Below are 20,062 nucleotides of genomic sequence, written 5' to 3'. Positions count from 1 at the left end.
AACTTCTAGTATCTGGGCGAGCGCAGCTCACAGTTTTGTTTTCTCTTGAAATAGTGATGGTGAAAGCAGTGTAGGAGCACCTTAGCTGGGGGACATGTTGTTTTGTGTTGAAAGGGAATGCAGAGAGATGGTGGGTTTCAGAAGCATCAGTCCTGCAAGGCAACCGCAGGCATTTTATACCCACACCTCCACAGAGAGAAATGTGCCGCAGACACCCTTCATCGCATTAAAAAAAAAGCCAGATACTTCTCCATCATTCACACACACACACACACACACACACATCTATTCATGCGTTTTAGCACAAAAACCTGAAACAAAATAACTCTGGAAAACATGTCTCACATAGAAGTACACAAAAATCACTGCGCAAACACCAACATGCGAAATACATGTGTAAACCACACATGTAGAAATTCAAAATCGGTGTGTTACCGCACAGATTCTGGAATAATATATTTACAGCGTCGCCACAATCCCCTGGTCAAATGCTCTCGCGGGTTCCCGGAGGAATGTTTTCTGCGAGAGAAAGGGAAAGCACCTGAAACTGGCTTTGAGTCACAGGGGAGGTTTTTTATGATGTCTTTTCCTGCTCGTACTGAAGTTCTGACTCTAGTTTCAGCGGTGGTGGCACAGGAAGGGGTTAAGACGGGATGCTTAGCTTTTATCATGCTGCTGGGAGACAGCGAGCCGGGAGCCAGAGAATGGTAAATATTTCATGCTGATAGGTGACATAAACAAAGGTTTACTCGCATTCTCACTTTTTAACTTGCAAAATTTGGGGATGGCAGTTCATTACGGCAGTCCAGCTTGACATGCTAATACAGTGCTGAGGAATAGACTCCAAGCTAGCGTCTACAGCGTTAGTTTGCCTGCCTGCTTTACATTTAGAAACACAATTCTGCAGACCTAAATTACTGTCAAATTTTACTCATTAAAGAAAGAGTTATTGCTAAAATTTGCGCCACAACTAATGGCGTGGTGCCTTGTTTAAAGAATTTAAATCAAACCATGTCCTTCCAATATTCTTACTATTATTATTAGTTTTAATAATAATAATAATAACAATCATATAATATCTTTCATAAGTAATTAATTAATGAATTTATTTATTTATTCAAATTAAATATTTTGTAAAATTATGATCAATAATAATGCAAATATTTACAATGCATTAAGTGTTATATTATAGATATAATAAAACATCTAAAAAAAATAATTTTGAAATGAATATGAATTGTTCATTTATTCAAATTAAATATTTTGTAAAATGATGATCAATAATATTTATAATACATTCATTATTACATGTATAATATCGAATTAATAATATAATATTAAAAATATAATATTAATAATATAAATATAAATTAACAATATAAATATTAATAATATAATGATATAATTTAAAAAAATTTACATTTATTTTAAAATTAATACAATTTATGTATTTATTAAAATTAAATACATTTATACAATTATCAATAAAAATAGAATTATTTATAACACATGTATCATTGCATTTGTAATATATATGATTAATAATATAATATTGAAACATAACAAAAAATTGTGTAAAATTTAATTTATTGATTAATTAAAATTAGATGCATTACTAAAATTATCAATAATAATTCTATTATTTCTACATTTCTATATCTACATTCATTATTTCAAACGCAGGAGAGAGAGACAGGAACTACAGTGGCCCATCAGAAGAGCAAGAGAGAGAGAGAGAGGAGAGGCTTCTGGGAGACAGAATGAGCAATTGGACCCAGGAAGCTATTGTTTGTTTGCGTTTGTGTGTGTATGGGGGACCTTAATCACTGCAGCACATTCCTACGGTTCCATGTATATGTGTATCTGAGTGTGTGTGTGTTTGTGGATATAAAGGCATTGGGGGGGGTGGCATCCACTTTGAGGACTCAAGAAAATAGGGCCATGGAGATTAAAAGAGGAAAAAAAGACAAGACAGAAAACATGACCACTATTTTTAAAAAGGCAAATCTGGCAGCTCTGAAGATCTGAAAGGAGAACGTGAATAAAGCAACCTGGCAGCCAGTGCTGCATTAAGCTCTCTGAGGGTTTACATAAACACGTAATAAAAAGGAAACATCTCCGCAGAGAATAGCGCTCTTCATTTAGCACACGTGTGTAAAGAAGAAATGCTGTCATTGTTCCCCATTTCAATATCATCTTTAAAACCGCAAGACTCTATGATTTCTCAATATGGTGGCTGACCGAGAGTTTCGACCTGAATACATCCAATCAACGTGTCGGATGAGAGGACACGCGTGCAAAATGCCATTTCCTGCAGGCAGAGGAACAAGCCAGGGAGCGTTTTGTTTTTTAGTCTTGTGTTTTGGAGCAGATCCATCCATCCATCATTTCTCCAAACCGCTTGTCCTATGTAGGGTCGTGTGGACGCTAGAGCCCATCCCAACACATCAGAGAGTAATAAGGCCAGTCCATCACAGGCTTTGAGCAGATTGTGCAATATTAGAGGGGAAATGAAGTATTGCTTCTGTACACCATTTTGAGATTATACAGACAAAAGAATATTACTGAAGGTCGGCACTGTAAAGGTAATTTAAATTATCTCAATTTAAATTAACTTGTCTGAAAAATATGAAATAGTATGACTACACCAAGAAAGTCATTTTAAGAGGACCGAAATGTCGTCTTAAGGAAACAAGTGCACCGATTAGTTATTTTTTGTTTTTTTTTCTACATTGTGGCTTAAAATTGTCCTCCATTAATGACTAAAAAAATACAGGAACAAATCAAAACAGGAGCACATGCAAAAGAAATGTAAAAAAAAATCATTAGCATATCTCATATATATATATATATATATATATATATATATATATGTGGTTGTGTCGGAGGGACTAATGCACATCATAAGGCACATGGTGCATTTTTTTTTTGCCTTTGTATTTTAAAAAGGGAGATAAGAGATTGAATGAAGCTCACGGAGGGAGGGAAAGGGAGAGAAATAAAGAAAGAGAAAAATAAAATAAAATAAAAACAGAACGAGTGAGAGTGCCCTCTTCTGCTCATCGCCTGAATTAGAGAGATCTTCCTGTCTCCATCTTGTCACAGAAATATCCAGTGCTGTTTACATAAAAAAATTAAAAATATATATTATATTCTATTGTTTAGTGCATGATTGTGCATCTAAGTGTTGATCTGCTTTAATATAATTTTTCATTAACATAAATGAATCAATATTTAATGAAAACAAAATTAATGACATATGCATTCTATTACTGCTAAATAATCTTATTTACTGATCGAATTGTTTAGCACTGGTTGATGTACAGTAATACTGTCACATATCGCCATGCCAAAAATATAAAAACCCGGTCCAGCGGTATAAATTAGTATGGTCAGCGTATGTCCCCTTCAGATGGAGCAGGAATGAGGTGATAAAGGTTATTTAGGGGGGGACCAAATGGGGGCTGATGGTTCCTGTTTCTCACACACTCACTGCAAGAGTGTGATACACGCCTGACTGGATTCCGGCCAGTCATCTGTGCCGAAAAACCACAGACAGACAGTCCGACATCGCCGCTCGGGAACCAAAGCATCTGCAACTGAAATCATTGCAGAAAAGCAAGAAAACATTGTCGACACATCGCCTTCTGCACCAAAGGGTCTGTCGCAGCAATGTATCGCTCCTCTCGGCTGAGCTTTATAGCCCGTAAAAACAATCCACCTACAAATGTATAGCCATCTAACAAACAACAAGAAAATAAATAAATAAATAAAAAAGATCTTATTAAAATTTCCTAAATGTTTTGGATTTTAAATGAATATTTAAAAAAAAAAATGTGTCATGCAAATATTAAATATAATTCATGGTGTGATTTTTTTAATGCATATTTAATATGCAATATCAGAAGTTTTCAAGGGAAGCTTCTGCATTTCAGAAATGATCAAAACATGTCTGTGAAATAACTTCAAAACCATTTCATACATATAAGATCATTTTGATTAAAAATGTAGATTTAAAATTTCACTGTATAAAATTTAGACTTGAACATATCAGATGTTTTATATAAATAAATCGGATGATATTACACAGACACACACACACACTCAAAAATGTCTCGTTTGAAGTTTGAAACGTTCATTGTCAATTCAATCAACTTCAGAGAAAGTTGAATAACAAAAAATAACTGCTGGGAATTTTCAATGCATCACTTTCAATCACGCCGACTATTTTTGGCTGTGTGTGTGTCTGTGTGTGTGAGAGAGAGAGAGCATATATACTGTATTAGTGCAGTGTGTGTCTTCGACCCTGTTAACATTGCATGTACACAAAACACTGTGTGGCGGCCATCTCAGAGCCTGTGAAATGATGACCTATTTTTTGAGCCGTATTTGATTACCTGGTTTTATTAAAATTGGATCCAAAGAGGCCAGTTTCCCATTTGATTTTAATGAAGGCAGCGTGGCTGACAGGAGACTCTTGATTTATACACTGTTATTAAGGGCACTGAGGCAGACCGAGCAGGACCCAGCAGTGGCCAGTCACAGCTCCGCACACACACACACACACACACACCTCCACCTCTATGCTCCACAAGCTCTTCCATTATTCATAGTCAAAAATATGGAGGGCCTGAGATATACACTGATGCAAGAATGAATAATAAATACATTCACCTGAAAACAAAGAGTGTGAGAGCTGAGCTGCCCTTTACTACTGAGTCAACAGGATTTATAATCATCTTTCACAAATTCGAAAACTGATCTATCGATTCATTATCATTCACAAAGGGAACGGTCGTCTCGGTTGCAGCTCTTTATGTCTGCAGCAAACACACACGTATACATTATTGTATAAGATTTCGTCCTCTCTTTGTTTTCTGTTGTATATACACACTGCTTTTATTCAAAGCCACACATAAGGCAGGAAATGTAAAATTCAGTCTCACAGCAGAGACTGGACTGTCTCTAGTGTTCAAGCCAAGCTGGTGAGGAGGAAGACACACACACACACACACACACACACACTGCTGACTAACTGACTCAATCCATTCCCAGTTAAGGGTCACAGGTTGGGGCAGGGGCCAGACGAAAACCAGACAGGTGTAAGATCTTTGAAAGCTTCTGAATTATTTACTTATTTGATTTATATATATATATATATATATATATATATATTTAAAAAAAAAAAACATTATAACTGATAATGAGACAGTGTGTATCTTAATGAAAATAATCTTTAATGCACTAATTTTTTTCTCTCTGCATGACTACTGTTGTTTTTGGTCATTCAAATGAAATCGCTCTGTGATGCCCATCGTAATATTTGACAATTAAAATGCATGCAACCGAGCAAATATGAAACAAATATCAACTGCAAGGATAAGTCATCTGAAAGCGGAGAAAATTGCATTTTTCTTTTTCTAATATTTTGCTCAAACAGAGCAGTGCTGTCATGCCTTTTTATGCAGCGTGTCAGACAAAAAGAGAGAAGATGGAGAGGGAGAAATCCAGAGGGAAGAGAGGAGAGGATAGAAGAGGGTGGGTGGAGGACTAGAGATGGAGGGGGTGCTGACATGCACTTGTCTCCAATCTCTTCGAATACATTTCACAATTCATCTGCTTTGTCTCTACTGCCACGGCTGAGGACAATCAGTCCAGACACCCATTAGATCCCCCCCAACACCCCCCATAACACTTTTTTATTTTTTTCCTTGTGACATGTTGGCTGAAGAAAGAGTCAAGGCAATTCACAATTTTCACCAAATGGAGAAATGTCAAAACGGGAACCATCATCAAAAAAAAAAAAAAAAGTATGTTGTCATGGAGATACTGTACGGACCGAATATTACAAACATCCCTGCTAAAGATTTAAGGATTTAAGGAATTTTGGAATTTACAGATATGAAAATGTTATACATTTTATCTGATATTTACATTGCTGCAGCATATACTGGTAAAATGATGGCTCTGGATTTTGAAAGCAATTATTTAATGTTTCGAGATTTTAAAAAAAAGTAATATAAAGTAATATGATTTTTTTTTAATAATAATAAAAATGTAAACATGAACATTTAACAAAGTGCTTTTTTAAAAAAAACAAATGCACATAAAATACATTTTAAATACAGATTTTAAAAATGTTATTTAAAAAGCGTCTGTCCCATTTTACTTGAAAACATCCCAATCGTTTCTATCCTCAAAGAAATGTCAAATCCTCTGGCATGTCTATATGTGGAATCTTTGCTGGAGTCTCTTTCAGCAAGACTCTAGGGTGAGGTCATGTGACCGGCATGCCCATCCATACAAGCCATTTTCAGCCAATAGTGTTGTCATAGACACTATGTATCCGGAACGCTTGGCATTTCGATGATTTACTCCGCAGATAGAAAGAAAATAAAAAAATAGGAGGAGGGAAAGAAAAGAGACAGAGAGGAGGGCGAAATACACAGAGGAAGGAAAACAGCAAGCGTTCCTTCCCTGTGCTTATTCGGTAGATCCAGCGGTGTGTCTGAGCTAGGAAGTGGTTCATCCGAAACCTTCTCGAACTGTATTTTTTATGCGTCCTGGGACGGCTGTAATAAAGGCCATGAGGGTCAGTTTAAAGGGGTTAGTGCGCTCGGCACCACATAAAAAAGCCGTGATTGAAGGGATATTAATGGTAAGCGTGGCATAGTAGCGGCTTTAAAACCCCAGCCTTGCCCTTCCCTTTTTTCTTTGTTTGGCCAGAGGAGCTGAAGGCTTAGGGATAAAGGTAGCGCTCAAATCATGAGACAGAGCTAAAGCCCAGGAAAGATAGCGAGCTACAGAGCCCCTATAATTAAAACACCCACAGCCTCAGCGTGGCCCTCATCTATCTCGCCGCTTTTTCTCCAACTCCCTGTCCGCAGGTCTGTCAGGAAAACAGACGCACGTAGGCTCACGTACACGGAGCCTTATTATGATGATGATCTGCCTGTGAGCGCCGCAGCCCATGCGTCCCGTAAGCAAAATTACAACACCAATTCCCTGTGTCTTCTGTTTTTAATATATGTTTTTATTTGTGGCCCTTTTCAGCTATCCCTGGTTTTATCTGATTATACCTAGACTGTCTGCCTCCACTGGCTCATCAAAACACACACACACACACACACAAGCAGTACTACTCCCTTTAACAGCTGTCCTTCACGTTACATTTCACATTCATTTCTGGTGGTGGAAAGCCACATGTTTGTGGATCCACATGCTAACAGACACCAGGAGAACCTGTCCTCTATAAACATGCACTTTACTATGTTTGCTGATCAGATATAGATGTATAATATAGCATAGCGAGATATTTTACATCAGATTTTGGCTTGTGCCTATTTTGGCTATAGCATTTTGTGACTGACAAATCTTCAGCAAATCACTGTTAGTTTTATTAGATACGTATAAGGCCTTTGATATCAAAAGCAAAAATAATACATTAAACAGTACATTTTACTAACTATGCATGATTATGGTTAGTTGGTTTTGTTTTGTTTAGTTTTTTGCTAGTCATGTTTGGGACCTTCTCACATGTAGTAAAGTGTAGTGTATAGAATAGTGTAACTTGGTGTAGGAAATATGCATAATATGTCTAATACTGAATTGTAATATAGTATATAATGTATTGTTATCTCACTGTTTTTATACATTATAGTACAGTATATAGAAAAGTGTAACATGGTGTAATAAATATATATAGTATTAAAGACAAAAATATAGAAAGATAAAGATATAGAATCCCTATTTAAATATAGAATAATTATATATTCTATATCGTTCTATATTAGAACGAAAGCAATCGATGATCAAGCTATCATGTGTGTGTGTGTGTGTGTGTGTGTGTGTGTGTGTGCGTGTGTGATGTGTGTATATGTGTATCAAGTATAGTGTATGTATGTGTGTGTATGTGTATCATGTATAGTGTGTGTGTGTGTGTGTGTGTGCGTGTGTGATATGATGTGTGTATATGTGTATCATGTATTGACCAGACTGTGTGTGTGTGTGTGTGTGTGTGTGTGTGTGTGTGCACCATGTGTAGTGTATGTGTGTTTTGTGGATGTGTATGAAGGTAAAGGATGATCAAGCTAGCATGTAGAAACAATATAAGCAGCAAAGGTGCAAGATATGTTTGTGTGAAAAATAAATAAATCAACTAAAAAGCAAAAACAAAGAATACAGGAAGAGAAGAAAAAAATCACACTGTTCAGACAATGCTCTAAAGCTGTGCTAGTGGTCATGCTCTGGGCAGTGAATACTGCCCTCTATTGGACAAACCCAACACCATGAGGGGCTGCGTCACAACATTACATCAAAATAAAACATACATTCAGTTTATCTCATTCAGCTATTTCACATGCACACTGATTTTCAATACATATGTATATATATATATAGACCAGTAGTGGTTTTGAGTCTGGTCTATGGTTAAGTGTTTCTCTAGGTGTTCCCGCATCGACTCTTTCTTCTGTGAACATGGCTTTGAGATAAAATGGTGGTGCTGAGGGACATGTGTTGTGTGCCGCAGATTCATGACTGAGGCTGTGACAGCACAGTGTGCACTGCAAAAATCACAAACGTGCAGTTATTACATGAAAACACTTTTTTCCACCTGATCTGACCCTTAAAAATCTCATTGATTTGTCCAGCTTCAATAAAAGTAGTTTTAATTTAAATCTTACTTTCAGGGTGTAGAATTTTATTTTAATCTAGCTATTATTATATTTGTAAATTGTCAAGTCTAATCTAATTTATTTATGTAGTGCTTTTCACAATACACATTATTTCAAAACAGAAAATCATAATGTTAATGTTTATAACATCGTAATATATTTATGTCTTAAAGTATGCAATTAGCAGATTAGAACTGGGTAATAATATAGTTTACATGTTGCAATGATACAACCGACCAAGTATTTAAAATATGCTACATAATATATATCACCCTACACCACTGTACTGTATGCATGCAGATAAAGTTGACTTGAAGTTAACTTCATATAAAGAGCTGGGCAATATTAAATAAATAAACAAATAAAAATCAGGCAATTGAGATTTGCTATATACTATATATCGCGTCACGCAATAAATAAAAAAAAAGGCCATATGTCCAATAAAACTAACAGTAATTTGGTGCAAATCCATTGGTCACTTGGTAGATGCTAATAATAATATAGTTATATTTTGCAATGAAATAAATAAAAAAAACTCTGTGTATGGATAAAATTGGATAAAATACAGTTAAAACGGTTTACATTTTCTGCGACAACATAAACAATCATGCAGCCAAGATTTGATTTGATAAATAATTTATTGTAACTGAAAATATTATAATCTCAATTTAATACACATAATTTAACATGTATATTTATTTGGCACTTAATCACTTCAATAAAAAATATTCTTTTGAATGCATTTTCTGTTCTGGTAGATCAGTGTACCTGTAATCTGTCTGTCTAGATCTTAAATGGTCAGCATGTTGAGCGGTGGCTGTGAGAAAGTCCATATCAGCAGCCGCTCCAGGTCACAGAGGCCACGCTGAGGTCAAAGGTCATGGGAAAAAAGGTCTCTGGACATTCTTGCCTCACTTGGCCAGGATAAATCAGTACCGACATCCTTGATAGAAGTACATGTATACTTTTGTACTCGCGTACACCAGCATTTTTGTTTTTCACGGATTGCTCCTTTATTCATCACACACTAAATTTCCGCAGTTCCCCACAGAACCCTGTATTCATTCACACCATCCCAGAATAATGCATCAGTATTCTCCAGGTACAGGGGACAAATCTTTTGTCATGGATTTTTCTATAACAAAATTCCAAATGCTATTGAGGTGGATGGATTTTCATAAAAGCCATTAAAATGTGGAGGAACAAACATCTGTGCATTTCTATGAGCGTGCTTCACTGTTGACATATTGTTGAATGTACTGGGTTAAGACGGGAGGTCCTATAAAGAAGCATGAGATTTCTGAAGGTGAAGGTCTATTAAATTTAGCAATTATTTTTGTGTTCACTTGGCAGGAAACAAGACAGAAGAGAAGAGAGAGAGAAATAGAAAGAGAGGGATATTGAAGGGCTCACGATACAGTGATATTAGACTTTGCATTGCGAAGTGATAACACAACACAACAGAATTTTTTTTTTTTTTGCAGCGCAGTGCGTGTCTGATCTAAAATGTGATGTAGGAGCACTCATGTAGTCTGGTACCACAGAGACCGTGACTACTGATCAACAAACCGTTCAGGAAAGCAAAGCAGCTACTGATAAGAAATCCAGACAGGGCTGCGATGAGTAAAATTAGCAGCTGACTCTTGAAAAGAAAGCACACGAAACAATAAAAAAAATTAATGTTCAATGTAAAATTGTAAAAATAAAGGTTTCTATTTGAAGCAGAATAAGTTTTTCAGTCTGCTGCTACAGGAGAGGTTTTTTAAGCTCCAAAAAAAAAAATTATTTAGAAACAATCTTCAAAAAGTTGTTCTAAAAAGAGTCAAATAACCATATAGCTCATATAGCTATAAGGCAAAACATGGTTCCTATTTAGTTGTCTGATAAACCTGGCATTATTATGTAGACAAAAAAGTCCCTCTGGATAAAAGCAGCTGCTAAATGCATAATTTTAAATGTTTTCAACCTAATGAACCCAAAGAAACATACATACATACATACATACATACATACAGTGGGTATAGAAAATAAAATAAAATAATCACATTTGTTGCTTTGCAGCCTGAAATGAAGACGGACACAGATTTGGTTTCATCCAGCTGTATTTACTCAGTGCAACTTATAACATCCAAGTAAAATATATAACATCAACATGTCAGAAAACATAAAACAACAAAAAAACAGAATCACTGATTTGGAAAAAGTATCAGTGTCAGTATTTTTGTGTCAGTATGCATACATACATACATACATACATACATACATACATACATAAAAATAAGGGAAATGCTGTTGTTCTTTTACCACAATTTGTTAAAAAAATATTATTCATTATTATTATTGTTAAATGAAATAAACATTATAAAAAAATGTAAAGACATTACAAATATAATATAATATAATATAATGTATAATTACATAAATAATAATACATAAATATAAATAATGAATATTCCTATTATATATTTTTTTAAGTATGTATGTAAATGTTTGTTTTTTAACACTTGTTGGCTACTTCATATTTGTCAAAATGTTGTTTTTTTTTAAGGCTCATCAAAAATACTTTAAAGTTGTGGTTACTATTTACAGTTTGCTTATTTGACCCTGACATGCCTTTATAAATATACATATTCACCCAATACCCATGTAGCTCACCCAAAAATGACAATTCTGTCCATTACTCTCATGTTATTCCAAACCTGCATACATTTAAAATATATTTTTAAGAATGTTAAAAAGTAGGTTCTTCTACAATTAACCCATCAACTTCGGTCAGAAATCTTGGTGTAACCTTTGATGCCCAGCTGACCTTCAAAGACCACATTGCAAAGACCGCTCGATCTTGCAGGTTTGCATTGCACAACATCAGAAAGATCAGGCCCTTTCTAACGGAGCATGCTGCACAACTTCTTGTCCAGGCCCTTGTCATTTCTAGGCTGGACTACTGCAATGCTCTTCTGGCTGGACTTCCATCAAGCACAATCAAACCTCTACAAATGATTCAGAATGCAGCGGCACGACTGGTCTTCAGTGAGCCCAAAAGAGCCCATGTTACACCTCTCTTTATCTCCTTGCACTGGCTACCGGTTGCGGCTCGAATCAAGGTCCAGACATTGATGCTTGCATATAGAACAGCCACAGGCTCAGCACCCGCCTACTTCCACTCCCTACTACGAATCTACATCCCCTCCAGAAGTCTGAGATCCGCTAGTGAGCGACGCCTCGTGGTACCATCACAGAGAGGCTCAAAATCACTTTCCAGAACATTCTCGTTCACCGTTCCTGGCTGGTGGAACGATCTCCCCACCCCTATCTGGAGTGCTGAATCCCTGACCATTTTCAAGCGACAGCTGAAAACTCATCTCTTTCAAAGCTACTTGACTTCATCATCATCATAAAAAAAAAAAAAATTATATCTCTTCATCTATTCCTTCTCTTTCTAGCGTGTACTTATTTGAACAATGTCTAAAAACTTGGTATTACAAGCACTTCCTGTATCTGTTTGCCTCTTTTAAGAAGAATCGCTTTATGTATCCCCCAATTGTAAGTCGCTTTGGATAAAAGCGTCTGCTAAATGTCTAAATGTAAATGTAAATGTAAATGTTGGTAACCAAACTATTTTGGCTTCCATTGACTTCCATTGTATGGGCAAAAAACACTGAAACATTTCACAAAATACCATCTCCTTCTATGCTGCACAGAAGAAAGTCAATCATGCAGTTTTGGAATGAGTGTAAACAATGACAGAATTTTCATTTTTTAGTCAACTTTCCCTTTAAAATCTGCATTGATGAAGTACATGCGTCTTTTTTCATTAGTGGACTGTCCTCTTTTTCACATCATTCACCCGTTTTACTTGGATCTCACGTGTGTGTGTGTCTCTCGGGAGCTCTGTTAGGAGGTGACCACCACTGTCCACTGTCCTCAGGTCAGCAGCAGCCAGCCTAACTGCACTGGGCTCCAGGCGGCCTCTACACGAGCTGTGTACACACCCAAACTCATTATTGCAGCTTCTCAAGACAAAATAACAACCTCGCTGACTCGCAAATTGTGGAAATCAAGTCAAACACGTATTGTCCACATAGCAAGCACGATCAATATTTATTCCATCGTATATGTATTTATTAGTGTGTGCAATTTCACTGGTCCAATAGGGACTAGTTTATATTAATCGTATCAGTGGCACCACTGCCACAGGCTCCAAAACTCAAATTGAGATGTGGTCTGGAGCAAAACAAACCTTATAATGCAATTAAAGCCACATCTGTGGCACTACTGGGCTCCAGGCGGCCTCTACACGAGCAGACACACACAGACCGGCTCTCTAATAGGGACAAATTGGCAATGTCTGTGCTGGCCGGTACTGTGCGGCACAGAGCTGTGGATTGATAGTGATTCCTAATGATCCCCTTGGGTAGATCAATACCAATAATCCCCTTTCCTGCCCATCCTCGTTATTGGCAATAGAGCACCAAGAGGAGAAAGTGGAAACTGCAGTGTGGAGTGACACGAGCAAGGAGTTCGGCTCGGACCCCTTAACACATGCTCACACAAGATATAAATGATATCACATTATTCATGTTCTTGGCCATATTGGAAAAGCATTTGTTTGGTATTCCACACGTTCGATACTTTGCAACGACTGGCTACGATATTATTTTTCTAACTCGGTGCATCATTACGAATGTAAGCGATGCTATTCATTAATTCCTTTAAGGTAAGAAGCATTGATAAGTTGAAATATTTTCATCTCAGTAGGGGAACCAATGAGAGATGGATTGTGGGATGCATGTTGGTATGGATTAGAGTGAGTGCGTGTATGATTTGTAGATACATTCTAATAAAGAGTGTTCTATGAGTGGTCATGCATTTGCTTCTGTGTGTTTAGCCGAGCGGCAGGGAAGCGAAGCATGAATCCCAGAGGACCACAGTTCTGCCTGTTTGTGTGTGTGTGTGTGTGTGTGTGTGTGTGTGTGTGTGTTCTTGCTTGTGCATCACAGCCATAAAGCATCAAATCACTCTCTCACACACACACACACACACACACATCCCCATCCCCCGGGGTTCATGCAGCCGATTACTAGCACCAAACACATCCATACACTTTAGGCTAGCTGTCAGAGAGCGTCCTCATTACCCTAGAGTCTGGCGCTACACTGCACCTCCTCAACTACTCCAACCGTGGAGAAACACACAACACAACCCCGGATTTCACCGTTTTCAGCCTCCCTCATGCTGAAACGGCAAATCAAATTACAGCTTGATACATAAATCAATTAAATCAATGAGGTATTTGTACTACGACAGGAAACTCATTGATTGTTCAGTTGCCACTCAGCCCGTCTGTCGAAAGAACGAGAAACATGATCCTTTCATTGGACAGTTTTTACTGGTCAATTTGACTTTCGGCAAAAATCTAGTTTTTAAAAATCAGAGACAATTGTAACAATGGGTGAGGGCAAATTTGATATTAAAAAAAGATTTCAACAACATTGTGTATCAAATAATAGCATGTCACTGATTTAATATTTTAATATTAATTTTATTAAATAATGTGTATTTAAGGCAAATGTCTAAGTGGAACCTATATTATAACTGAAATGAGTTTAAACCTTTTTAATAAAATATATCAATCAGCTGGTAAGTCAACCAGAAGGATCAAATTATTTTTAAGGATTAAATTACACACAAGGAATAAATTATACAATTAATTTCATAACTAGTCTTACAACTTTTAAGGATTAAATCAACAACTAATTTTAACAATTGCCCTCACTTTAAAGTTGTAAATAAAACAAAGATAATTTGAGTGTTTTGTGCGACTAAAAAATACTTTTATTCTTTCTACTTCAAAATCTCACATTTAATTTAATTGCCATTTTATTTTTAATTATTTGTGAATTAATTTCAATTTTGAGTGAAAGCTGTCAAAGTAGAGTGAAAATTGTTTCAATGTAAACCCTACACATTTTTTCCAGTGCAGTGACTGTGTTAGTGTCACGAATCCTGTCCATGAACTTCCGTCCGCTTGCCACCAGAAGTCGCCCTCCCATTATATTGACTCTCACGCCACACAGACTGTTACACATCACCCTGGACTACATTTCCCATGCTCCATTGCACTAATCACAAGCTCACCTGAAACCAATCACACACAGCTGCTACTAATAACACACACTATATAAATCAGTCTCACACCACCATTCAACGCCAAGTATTGTTTAGCATTTATGCTGTTATACGTAGCTACTTTACGGAGCCAGTTATCGGTCCTAGTTTGAGTTTCTAGTTCTGAGTCAAAGTCTAGTTTAATTCTGTTTATTGCCTTAGTCATTCGTGTCTTGATCCTAGCCTGTATATCTCGTTTCTGTATGATCTCTGCCTGCCCTGAAGTATATCGCCTGTCTTGGATTACACCTCTCGTCTTGCCCTGTTCGGATACTGTTTATTCCTCACCTGGACCATCGCCTGTGTTTCGGATTACTCTTCAGTCTTGCCCTCTATATACCTGTTTGCCATTGTCCGACCCTTGCCTGTTTTGACTATGTTTTAGAATAAAGCTTTGCATTATTGCCTTAGTAATTTCGTGTTTTGATCCTAGCCTGTATATCTCGTTTCTGTATGATCTCTGCCTGCCCTGAAGTATATCGCCTGTCTTGGATTACACCTCTCGTCTTGCCCTGTTCGGATACTGTTTATTCCTCACCTGGACCATCGCCTGTGTTTCGGATTACTCTTCAGTCTTGCCCTCTATATACCTGTTTGCCATTGTCCGACCCTTGCCTGTTTTGACTATGTTTTAGAATAAAGCTTTGCACATGGATCCGCACGTTTCTCGTCTCAGTTGCCCCGTAACAGTTAGTATTTGTCATGCATGTTAACTTAAACAGCAAGTTTAAAATTATTAATAAATTCAAATTATGATATATTCAAACTATTTAAAACTTTATAAGGCATGAAAATAACCTCAATAAATGAATAAATAAGCTCACCTTTTTATTTTATTTTTTTATTTTATTTGTTTATTTATTTATTTATTTGAAAATAAATAGGATCTCACTTGGTTTTCTCAAGCAGAGAGAACATTCTATCAAGTATGTGACATCAGTCAAATTAGTGTTTCCATATATCACTATAAATCTAAATTAAATTTTTGATAATGCAAACATTTGTCTATACTTTAGATTTTTTAGCCTTAAGTTGTACATCAAACTTTTTGTGTCATTATCAAATTTTCAAGTTCATGTATTGAAATAAGAGAGCCGGCGTCCTAAAAACGTGACAGATATCAAGTCAGCGTTGGACAACTCTAATCAATATAGAGTAAGAGAAGTGAATTGAGTTGATAAAAAAAGGAATAAAAAAAAGAGAGAAAATGAAGATTGGAGAGACAGGGGACCAATGCAGCTGCCTGCCAGTTTGCTCAGGTGACTTGGTCAATAGTAGAGAGACACTCCTGCAGTATGGTGGCAGCCTCTCCAGCCTGTCAGGGGCGGATGGGTGATATGTGTGACACACTCGGCTGTGTTACCGCCGAGACCCACAGGAGAGCGGCCCACCGTGCCTCCGTCTCTCTCAGCTTCATAAAACCACTGCCTCTTCCTGAACATCAATCAATGTGTGGCTCAACAGTACAAAGCCATTAACACACATACACGAGCCATCTCTCTCTCTCAGCAGACTATGAGATTTTAGGGACTTCTCAGTCCCCAAGGAGGTTCATTGTAGATTTTTTCACGCCGGGTTATTGCCAAAGTCATGAGAGGTGTGAGATGTGTGGGTGTGTGTGTGTGTGTGTGTGTGTGTGTGTGTGTGTGTTTTATAGATGAGAGTAGAAATGGTTTTAGGAGCCGCTACAGGAGGAAATCAGCGTGTCTAGTTATTGCAATGTAAAACAAACTATAATATACTGAGTTGAAGAGTTCATTCACACAATAGCTGTCAAACACCTCCTCAAAAACCAGCAGCGTAGATGAGAAAGAAAACGAGAGAAAGAGGAGGAGAATGCAAAAATGACAGGGAAAGATCATGACAAATGACACAAATGACAGAAAGAGGAGAAAAGACATAGTGAATATATATATATATATAGAGAGAGAGAGATAGATAGATAGACAGAGAGTGAATGAGAGAGAGAGCAGGCAGTGTAATAGTAAATTGTGTTTGCAATGGTCTTCATAGTCACCAGCACAATACAGTCTTATAACTAAGAGAACCAGCGAAAGTGATTAATTTCTATTAATATCAGAGCTGTCAATTGATTAAACAATTTGAATCAAATCAAATACATGATATGTCAGTTAATTCTTTAAATTAATTACAATTAATTGCCTATAATATTATTTGCTGAGAAAAAAGGTATGAAAAACTGTTTTGGGCAGATGATTACATCAAATAAATATTATAAAATGTCACTTGAGGTCCTTTTTTTGTTTTATGCTAAATTTCGTTTTTGCATTCAGTCTTTCACTCTGTTAGATGTAGACTTTACATGGGATGTATCTATTATATCTAGTATTCAATATTTTTAAATTTTTGGTCTATGAAGACTGACATTTTGGGCGTTGAGTTAATCTTGAATCACATTATAAAATGTACATGTGGGACATGCATGATTATTTGTGTTAATTAACTGCAATCAGTTTGTTGTTGCAGACAAGGACAGTGTACGATTGCATGAGTGTTAGTAGATAAATGAGACTGAAAACCTTCAGATTCAAATCTCCAAAAATGTTTTAAGGGAGTAAAACTAGTTTGGAGTTGGACTAAAACACTTGTTAGCTGTGAGAAAGAACAGAGGATATTAAAGTTGTGAGATCTTTTCTTCCATGTTATGATGCACATCAAAAAAAAAAAAAAAAAGAAGGGATGGGGCCTGGTTCTGTTCATTGGCTGTTGGATAGATTTTGAGATGTAGGAGGCAGATCTGAATGCGAGCTTGCACGCGATTTTAAGAAAGGGGTGAGGCTTATGTGGACAAAATAATTGGAGAAGTCCAGCATATGTCACCAGAGAAAAGTCTGTTATTTCAAATGAAACAAAACATGCACGGATGAATTGCTCAGTAGCAATAATTAATAGTATCTTCAATATTATAAATACTTATGGATTCGTCTATTGTTGTTTGTTTTTGACTGTTTAAAAAAAAATATTTTTACATTAAAATTGGAATGCACCACAGAAAATATGTTTGAAGAATCAAGAAAAACAGACCATTTGAATTGGGGAGAAATATACAGTAAGGCAAGGCAAGGCAAGGCAAGTTTATTTGTATAGCACATTTCATACACAATGTTAATTCAAAGTGCTTTACATAAAAGAAAAGAAAAAAAATAATCACAACAATAAAACAAGGAATTTAAAACTTTGAAAATGATTTACAAATTGATTTAAGAGGTTTAAAATGAATTTAAGAAAACTATTATACATAGAATATAGTGCAATCAGTTCGGACATCGCACAGTGCTCATTCAATGAATGCACAGCTAAACAGATGAGTTTTGAGGCTGCATTTAAATTTGACTAATGTTTTAGCACATCTGATCTCTTCTGGAAGCTGATTCCAACTGCGGGCGGCATAATAACTAAAAGCAGACTCCCCTTGTTTTGTGTGAACCCTTGGTATTTCTAACTGACTTGATCCTAATGATCTGAGTGGTCTGTTAGGTTTATATTCAGTGAACATATCTGCTATGTATTTAGGTCCTAGGCCATTGAGTGACAAGGCAAGTATGCCTTACAAGGCAAGTATGCCCTAATAATATTAAATTCAGGGTTTTTATGGTTAACTAAAACTAAAACTATACAAAAACATTTTAGTTACTTCAGATAAAATAAACATTAACCAAAATAAAATAAAATATAAAAACCTGGCACTTATCTTATTCAATCAGGGGCCAGAGCAACACTTCTCATTTTCGTTTACAGAAGTTTTAACTTGGTGTACTAAAATAACTCAACTAAAACCGAAATAAAAATGAATAAACACTTTATAGACATATATAAAAAATTTGTAATAAAAATCAAATAAAAATGACAAAAACACAACAAATTTAATTAAACTGAAAATACAAAAATATAAACGTATTTAAAAAAAAATGTAATGGTATCTCAATTATACTATACAATGCAATTAAGGAAAAAAATAGAAGAATAAAATAATAGAATGAATATAGTCAAAAAATAGACTTTAAAGGCAAGTAAAAAAAAATTATTGGTACATTTTTATAAAACATATTCACAGGCACAGATTTACAGAAAAGTGGTATAATGCAAAAAAGATGAGACTGTAAATACTGAACAGAGAAACAGTGAGGGGAGAGCAGTGGGTCAGTTTCCCATGCGCTCCGGGAGCAGTGCCGCCCCGTGCAACAGCTAAACGGCAGTGTTTAATTCATTACATCGTTATGTCATCTCATACTAATCTGCACAGTGTCTTCCACTGCTTTGACATGCAAATGAGGCTGAAAAAAGCCACGGCACTTCAGGGAGGGCCGAAGAGCACACACGCGCGTGTGTGTTTGGAGAGCGACAGGAGGGGGTCAGCAATCATCATGTCTTGTCAGTGGCATGAAAATACAGCCTGGAGCTCATAATGCCATTTCCGCTCTTTTCCATGCAGGTCGTATCTTTCCATCGCTTCTTCCCATCTCACCTCACACGGCATCGCACACACACACACAAAAAAAAAATCCTGCAATCTGTCGAGCATCAGACTCCCTGTAGGGCGAGCGTAAACACTCTCGGCCCCCCTCGCGCACAGCACGCGCCCCTCATCTGCATATTCACAAAAAGGCCTGCCGCTACTCGCGGGCATCAGACTAACCCCTCCCCGAAACCTCATCAGCACGTGCCGGCTGCACTAACGAAGGGCGGCCAGGCGGCACTGAGACCACACGCGCGACCAGCAAGCACAGTAGTAAACAGACAAAAATCACACTGTGTCACTTTCAGTGATGCAAACCTCCCTGCATTTGTCAATTGTTCTCCTCTCTCTCTCTCTCTATCTCTCTCTCTCATCATCAGGTACCGGGTGACAAGCGCCCATTATAATCCAGAAGCATGATCCAATCAATCAGCAGCATGGTAATCAGCAGTGCAGAGACAGGGAAAAAAAAGCCCACAACTTACCCAGAGTTCCTCGGGTTCAGTCTCTCCTCAGCTCACAGCCAAAGCAATCTTTACTCTTCAACCAAAAAAAGAAAAAGAAAAAAGGGTTTCTAGCTCATGCCTTACACTGCTATCTGTATGGATGTATTTTTCACTGCATCATGAACATGTCAAGCGCGGCTGTCTATCGGCCCCTAATCCTACTTACTGCGACCTGTGGGCACAAGTACACTATTGTAGTGGAGATATGTATTAAAACAGCACTGTGGTAGATATAA

General features: G+C 36.8%; 1 protein-coding gene across 1 annotated transcript in view; it reads right to left on the bottom strand.

The window, feature by feature from the left end:
- The window catches only part of LOC107715462 (zinc finger homeobox protein 3-like), a 349,927-nt gene extending 330,091 nt beyond the window's left edge, over window positions 1–19,836 (bottom strand). Inside the window, exon 1 of the mRNA XM_016521610.1 lies at window positions 19,806–19,836. The gene's annotated coding sequence lies outside the window, so the exon portion shown is untranslated. The remainder of the gene's footprint in view (window positions 1–19,805) is intronic.
- Between the last annotated feature and the right edge of the window lie 226 nt (window positions 19,837–20,062).

This window comes from Sinocyclocheilus rhinocerous, unplaced genomic scaffold (genome assembly GCF_001515625.1).
Source record: "Sinocyclocheilus rhinocerous isolate Xijiao unplaced genomic scaffold, SAMN03320098_v1.1 scaffold539, whole genome shotgun sequence".
NCBI classification, from domain to species: domain Eukaryota; kingdom Metazoa; phylum Chordata; class Actinopteri; order Cypriniformes; family Cyprinidae; genus Sinocyclocheilus; species Sinocyclocheilus rhinocerous.
Note: the sequence above shows the minus strand (reverse complement) of the source record. Positions and strands in the feature narration are given on the sequence as shown.